Source organism: Dendrobates tinctorius, unplaced genomic scaffold (assembly GCF_039654945.1).
Source record: "Dendrobates tinctorius isolate UK_male_01 unplaced genomic scaffold, ASM3965494v1 ptg000241l, whole genome shotgun sequence".
NCBI classification, from domain to species: Eukaryota; Metazoa; Chordata; class Amphibia; order Anura; family Dendrobatidae; genus Dendrobates; species Dendrobates tinctorius.
This window is the reverse complement of record NW_027361908.1, coordinates 16,310,169-16,318,557: the sequence shown is the minus strand read 5'-3', so window position 1 is coordinate 16,318,557 and position 8,389 is coordinate 16,310,169. Positions and strand designations below refer to the sequence as shown.

The window sequence follows — 8,389 nt, the reverse complement described above, 5'->3', positions numbered from 1 at the left end:
CAAGTTGTAGTCACCAATATGTTGCAGTGCCAAGCTCATGCTTCTGGAGATGTGCAACTGTAAATTAGGCCAGCTGTCATTGCGACACAAATGTCAAACATGTGGATGCTAATTGTGCTTTACGCACACTGTAGGGCTCAGAAGGGAGGGACATTTGGATTTGGGGAACGAGGAGCCATAGCGCTTTTCCAGAGCCTTCGTTCTACCAGTAATGTGGAAGCCCCTTATATTTCTGATAACAGATGACAGACTTCAGAGGATTGTGGATTGAGTTGAACATTTTATTGGGAACAGTTTACAAAACATTTTAGATCACATTTATCTAGCGCTCTACGCTGAGCACTCATATTGGGGATTCCATCTAAATCTCTGAGTGACATGATTCATATGAAACCCACGAGGAAGCCACTCACTATAATGAGGCAGCAGAGTTACTCTGGACTCTATTAGCCTCTGTTCAGTGGTGTCCTTATTTTCAGAAGTGCACAAAACTGTTGTCTACCGCGCTTTTATGCACACCTAAAAAGACAGATACCGCCGGATCACAAGTCAGATGGCGTCCACAGTAACAGTGCTTTCATCTGCCTCATTACAAGGAGTCTTTCATCGGCGGTTCTATCTGAATCATGTATTTCACAGATTTACACTGAAATCCCGATGTAAGCACTTAGCATAGAGTGCAGGATAAATGTGAGCCAAGCCTTTCGGAGGCAGATTGAACAAATCAACAACAGGTGAAGAATTGGTTGTAATTATTTTTTATGCAGGGATCACACATGCGAGTCTCGCATCTTAATTCCCGGCACTGCTGCCGGCACTCGGGAGCGGAGCCTGCTGCTGCATAGAAATACATGCAGCCGCACACTGCGCTCTCTAGTGCTGGCGGCAGTGCTGGGTGTTGATGTGCAAGACTTGCCGAGTTTCTCGCAAGTCTGACTCCGGCCTTAAGCTCTTCCTCGTGCGGGATAAGTGAGTAAATGACTTTATTCTTCAGAATTCTATTTTTTTTATGTTTGGCTGCCTTCACACACTAAGAGATGCTTTTTATTGCAAAAAACTTGCATCTCCATATTTAAATAGCTATCATTCTTCCATAGTTCAGCAGACAGAATCAGTTTTTTTGTGGGACGGGTTGACTTTTTATTGGTACTATTTTTGTGCACATGACATTTTTTGATCACTTTCTATTCTATCTTTTGGAGGCAAAATGAACAAAAACTCAAGAATTGTTGTTTTTATGCCATTCTGCTTGTGGTAAAATTGATAAGGCAGCTTTACTCTTCGGGTCAGTATGATTACAGTGAAAGCACATTTATATATATATTTTTTTTAGGTATAATTTTTTATTTTTCTGCTCAATTAACTTTGTAAAACCAAAGGAAAAAACAATGTGTGTATAAAACCCTAATGAAAATAAATAAGTAAAAAAGCAAGTGCAGTAAATAACATAGGGTACTTGGTAAACACTATTTTGATCAAAAAAGTATAAAGCTGTCCCACCAAGGCAAGGTGTACCTAAACAGTGCTCTGTATGTCATCCGTAAGCAAGGTGTGGTCGCGTATTTTGCGCATGTAAGCATCCGTATGTAATCCGTATGGCATCTGTATGGCGAGATTTTCTCGCAGTCTTGCAAAATGGACATATAATGGAGCCCTATGACAGAGTTTATAACAGAAACCAAAGAATAGATATAGACACATAGAATGCATATATATATATGCATTCTATGTGTCTATATCTATTCATTCGTTTCTTTATTAAAACTCTCAGTGTGAGTTTACTGTATCACGCACAGAATTGCCGGCTTTGCTAAAAGACACCGGGTGCGTATTTCTCGCAAGTCACATGTGTGGTCCGTGTGTAATCCATATTTTTTTGCGCAGCCATAGACTTACATTGGCGTACTACGGCCGCAGTACACTGACAATCGCAGCATGCTGCGATTGGCACGGAGCGTAGAATACAGATGAGAAATATACAGCTGGTGCGAGGGACCCCATAGAGAATCATTGGTCCGTGTCTAATGCGTGCTTTTAGCGCCTCTCTCTCGGCCGTATTCCTCACCAGTGTGACCCCGGCCTAACACTACACAGCTCAGTAGTGCATTCTATGTGTCTATATCTATTCTTTCATTTCTTTATTAAAACTGTCATAGGGCTCCATTATATGTCCATTTTGCAAGCCTGCGAGAAAATCTCACCATACGGATGCCATACGGATTACATACGGATGCTTACATGCGCAAAATACGCGACCACACCTTGATTACGGATGACATACGGAGCACTGTTTAGGGGTCTGTCATCCGTATTACGCATGTAAAATACTGACCGTATTTTGCTCAGGTTAGTGTGACTCCAGCCTTATAGTCCCTCTGAAGCTGGGTGTCCGTTTGGGACCCAGAGACTCTGCCACTATTCACACTAGGTAGATTTTAACTACATTAGGCTGGAGTCACACACAACGAATAAAAAATCGGTCCCATTTTAACGGTCCGAAATCGCACAAAAGTATCTTAACCATTGATCCGTTTTTGTTGCGATTTTTCTTCATTGATGCGATTTTAATTGCATGTAAGGATCCGTTTGACATCCGTCTGGCGAGATTTTCTCGCAGGGTAGCTAAATGGACATATAATGGAGCCCAGTGACAGGTTTCCGCACACAAAGAATTAATAGATCTAGAAACATTAAATACATATATATATTTTATACATGTCATAGAGACACATTTATATATATATATATATATATATATATATATATATATATATATATATATATATATATATTTCTAATTCATACAGTTCTTCATTGCAGAATAGCCACTGAAACTTTAGCCGGCTTTTGTATAATCATTCTTCTGCCCGACATGAAATGACACATGGTTTACATATAGTCCTCACTCCTAATGTCACTGTTTGAATTCTCTTAACTTGTATTGAATTTATTGTCTGTACATGTCCCCGCTTAATTGTAAAGTGCTGCGGAATATGTTGGCGCTATATAAATAAAAATTATTATTATTATTATTATAGTTAACCATTTCATGTTTTTTTTTTTTTATGTCTATCACTACTAATTATATGAGGGTTTGTGGGTAAAATTTTGGAGTTGTAGGGGTTCATTTAAGGGGTTAATTCGTTGTATTAAATTGCGGGGAATCCCGCTGACGTCACTGAGGCTGCAGGGAGTCCCCGCAATTTAATACAATGAATTAACCCCTTAAATGAACCCCTACAACTCCAAAATTTTACCCACAAACCCTCATATAATTAGTAGCGATAGACATAAAAAAAAACATGAAATGAAATGGTTAACTATATGTAAACCATGTGTCATTTCATGTGGGGCAGAAGAATGATTATACAAAAGCCGGCAAATGTTTCTGCGGCTATTCTGCAATGAAGAACTGTATGAATTAGAAATATATATATAAATGTGTCTCTATGACATGTATAAAATATATATATATATTTAATGTGTCTAGATCTATTAATTCGTTTCTTTATTTAACCGGTCATTGTGATCTTACTGTATTTTAAAAAAAAAATGCAGGCTTTTGGTGCGATTTTACCGCAACTCACACATCGGGTCCGTTTGCAATACAATTTTTTCTCACCCCCATAGACTTGCATTGTTGAATCCGATCCGAAAATCGGTGAGAATCGCAGCATGCTGTGATTGTCTCGGTCCGAGGATCGGATCCGATCAAAAATCGCATGATGGGAGCTGCCCCATAGAATAACATTGGGACGAATGCAATGCGATTTTTTTTTTTTTTATCGCATTGCATTCGTCCGATTTAATCGCCAGTGTGACCCCGGCCTTAGTGTAGTTACTGTCTCAAATGGGTACACCTTGCCGTGGTGGGACAGCTTTATACTTTTTTGATCAAAATAGTGTTTACCAAGTCCCCTATGTTATTTAATGCACTTGCTTTTTCACTTATTTATTTTCATTAGGGTATATGCACACATTGGTTTTTCCTTTGGTTTTGCTTGCTTTTATGGCCAGTGTGAACATGCTTTTACATCATGCATGTCATTCAAGTCTACTCCAGTTCAGTTTTTTGTTTTTTTTTTCAATTAACTTTGTGTTTGCTTGTTTTTTGTGGGACAAGATAATGTTTTCAGAGTGGGTTGAAATTGTAAAAAAAGAGCAATTTCACAATGTTTTTGTTTGTTTTTTTTATTTACCATGTTCATTATATGGTAAAACTGACCTGGCAATATAATTCTCCAGGTCAGTACGCTTGTGCTGATTCCAAACATGTATAGTTTTTTTTCATTTAAGTGGTGAAAAAAATATGTAAATTTGTAAAAAAAAAATTTCAGTTTTGTTGCCATTTTCTGAGACCCACATTTTCATTTTTTGGGATATTTTTTGCTCCCCGGGTTGACGTTTTTACTGATACCATTTTGGGACAGATATTATCTGCTCTTATTCCATCTTATTGCAATGTTACAGCACCAAAAAACCCCCCAGAATTTTGGCAATATGATTTTTTTTTTTTCTCTTTACACCAGTTACTGATCGGATTAATTTACTTCATAGTTTGATAGTGTTTTGGAGATCCCCACTGATTGCTCAAATAGACCCCATAGAAAAGCACAGCTCATGAGGCACGTACAGTGATTAATGGCGGCATTTACGGACACACAGAGCTGAGTACGGATTCAATAGAAAACATAGGATTTGTAAGGCCGGGATCATATATGTGAGAAACTCGGACGAGTCTCGCATCTTAATACCCGGCACTGCCGCCGGCACTCCTGAGCGGAGCGTGCAACTGCATGTATTTCTATGCAGCCGCACGCTCCGCTCCCGAGTGCCGGCGGCAGTGCCGGGTATTAAGACGCGAGACTCGTCCGAGTTTCTCACATATATGATCCCGGCCTTACATAAATGTTTTATTAAATCGGTACTATGATCTTTGTGCGTGCTCAGGCAGCAGCTACACACTTCTTGTGGCTCTTTTGAGCAGTTGTTGGGGGTTTCAGGACCTGTCCTCCCAATTATCCGCAGGCAATTTGCAATTTGATTGCCTGCAAAATATAAAAGATGCTGACATTTTATTTACTAATACTATTAAACAGTAATTTACTTGAGTGGGGATCTGAGAAATCTATGAATCTGCTGCAGAGATAGCCCCATTCACTTATATAGAGCAGATATTCAGAAATTTCTACAACAGACCTTCTGTAGGTGAATTTACCTTTACATAGCAAATGTGGGTCACATGCTTTCATCAGCAGCTATCTTAGATCTGCCGTAGTAGACAGCCAACACCTTAACAAAAAAAAATTGTTTGATAGCTAGCCACATTTCTCTTGCATTAAGAAGCCTTTTGTAGGATCAATTTCACAAATGTATTTAATGGCTTCTTTGCATTTGGTGTTAAAATGGCTTCATAATTTATTTCATACTGTGAAATGCATTAGTTATTATATAGATATTTTGATTACAGCACTATAGTGTTCTGACTTTTACCCACATATAGTTATAAATTATTATCTTATTCTGCCATGTGAAAAAATGCTATTAACCTGCAGATATGGGATTAATTTGCAAGTTAATAGCGTTCTGACACCATACAGCCGTTGCATTGAAAGCCCAGCTGCCAGGAGGAAATGAACTGTATTCTTCCCTGCAACCTCGGGCTTTTAACCCCTTTACTCCCAAGGGTGGTTTGCATGTTACTGCCAGGGCCAATTTTTACAATTCTGACCACTGTCAATTTATGACTCTGAGGTAATAACTCTGGAACGCTTCCATGGATCCCGGTGATTCTGACATTGTTTTCTCGTGACATATTGTACTTCATGTTAGTGGTAAAATTTTATTCATATAACTTGCATTTATTTGTGAAAAAAACGGAAATTTGGCGAAAATTTTGAAAATTTCGCAATTTTCCAAATTTGAATTTTTATGCTCTTTAATCACAGAGATACGGCACACAAAAAAATATAATACGTTAACATTTCCCACATGTTTACTTTACATCAGCACAATTTAGGAACCAAAATTTTTTTTGCTAGGAAGTTATAAGGGTTAAAAGTTGACCAGCGATTACTCATTTTAACAACGCCATTATATTTTTAGGGACCACATTACATTTGAAGTCACTTTGAGGGGTCTATATGATAGAAAATACCCAAAAGTGACACCATTCTAAAAACTGCACCCCTCAAGGTGCTCAAAACCACATTCAAGAAGTTTATTAACCAGATGCTTCACAGGAATTTTTTGAATGTTTAAAAAAAAATGAACATTTAACTTTTTTTCACAAAAAAAATTACTTCAGGTTCAATTTTTTTATTTTATCAAGGGTAACAGGAGAAATTGGACTGGAAAAGTTATTGTGCAATTTGTCCAGAGTACGCCGATACCTGATATGTGGGGGAAACCACTGTTTCGGTGCATGGCAGAGCTCGGAAGGGATGGAGCACCGTTTGACTTTCACTGCAAAATTGGCTGGAATTCAGATCGGATGCCATGTCAAGTTTAGAGAGCTCCTGATGTGCCTAAACAGTGGAAACCCCCCACAAGTGACCCCATTTTGGAAACTAGACCCCCCAAGGAACTTATCTAGATATGTGGTGAGCACTTTGAACCCCCAAGGGCTTCACAGAAGTTTATAACGTACAGTCGTGCAATTAAAAAAAACTCATATTTTTTCCACAAAAATTATCTTTTCTCCCCAATTTTTATTTTCCCAAGAGTAACAGGACCCCAAAAGTTATTGTGCAATTTGTCCTGAGTACGCTGATACCCCATATGTGGGGGTAAACCACTATTTGGGCGCATGGCAGAGCTCGGAAGGGAAGCAGCGCCTTTTGACTTTTTTGGCTGGAAATGATATCGGACGCCATGTTGCGTTTGGAAAGCCCATGATGTGCCAAAACAGTGGAAACCCCCCAATTCTAACTCCAACCCTAACCCCAACACACCTCTAGCTCTAACCCTAGCCCTAACCCTAACCCTAATGGGAAAATGGAAATAAATACATTTTTTTTTATTTTATTATTTTTCCCTAACTAAGGGGGTGATAAAGGGGGTTTGATTTACTATTTATAGCGGGTTTTTATTTTTGGCAGCTGTCGCATGCTAAAAGACGCTTTTTATTGTAAAAATAGTTTTTGCATCACCACATTTTGAGTGCTATAATTTTTCCATATTTTGACCCACCGAGTCATGTGAGGTCTTATTTTTTGCTGGACGAGTTGACATTTTTATTTGTACCATTTTCAGGCACGTGACATTTTTTGATCGCTTTTTATTCTGATTTTTGGGACGCAGAAAGAACAAAAACCAGCGTTTCATGAATTTCTTTTGGGGGGTGCGTTTACACCATTCTGCGTGCGGTAAAATTGATAAAGCAGTTTTATACTTCGGGTCAGTACGGTTACAGCGATACCTCATTTATGTCTTTTTTTATATTTTGGCGCTTTTATGCAATGAAAACAATTTTATATAAAAAATTATTTTTGCATCGCTTTATTCTGTGAGCTATAACTTTTTTATTTTTTTGCTGATGATGCTGTCTGGTGGCTTGTTTTTTGCGGGACAAGATGACGTTTTCAGCGGTACCATGGTTATTTATATCCGTCTTTTTGATCGCGTGTTATTGCACTTTTTGTTCGGCGGTTTGATGATAAAGCATTATTTTTTGCTTCGTTTTTTATTTTTATTTTTTAAGGGGTTCAATAAAGGGGCTAACTAGTGGGACAGCTTTATAGGGTGGGTCGTTATGGACGTGGTGATACTAAATATGTGTACTTTTATTGTTTTTTTTTTCATTTTCAAAAATGAATTTATTAGGGAATATTTTTTTTGAATTTATTTAGCGATTTTGTATAAATTATTTTTACACTTTTTTTTTAACTTTATTACATTGTCCCAGGGGGGACATCACTGTCATGTGACAGATCGCTGATCTGTCACATCACAGATCGCTGGGACACATCAGCGATCTGTCACAGGCAGTGCTGCAGGCTTCCTCATGCCGGCGATTGCAGGCATGAGGAAGCCGGCTCCCTGCAGGCCCCCGAAGGTCCCCGCCGCCATATTGGCTCCGGGGACCTGTAGGGAAGGAGGCCCCCACAGCAGCGCTGCACATTGCACTGCTGTGGGGGTCTCAGGGAAGCACGGAGGGAGCCCCCTCCCTCCCGATGCTTCCCTAAACCCCCGGTACACTGCGATCATGTTTGATCGCAGTGTGCCAGGGGTTAACGTGTCGGGGGCGGTCGTGACCGCCCCTGACACATAGTGCCGGGTGTCAGCTGTGATAGATGTACTATTCCGTCCTTGGGACTTAGGTCCCAGGTCACATGGACGGAATAGTACGTCTAATGTAGGAAAGGGGTTAATCATAGAGGCACTGACT

General features: G+C 39.3%; 1 protein-coding gene across 1 annotated transcript in view; it reads left to right on the top strand.

Moving 5' to 3' along the window:
• The first annotated feature begins 949 nt into the window (after positions 1 to 949).
• Positions 950 to 8,389, top strand: part of LIN7A (lin-7 homolog A, crumbs cell polarity complex component) — a 154,374-nt gene continuing 146,934 nt past the window's right edge. Inside the window, exon 1 of the mRNA XM_073556974.1 lies at positions 950 to 969. The gene's annotated coding sequence lies outside the window, so the exon portion shown is untranslated. The remainder of the gene's footprint in view (positions 970 to 8,389) is intronic.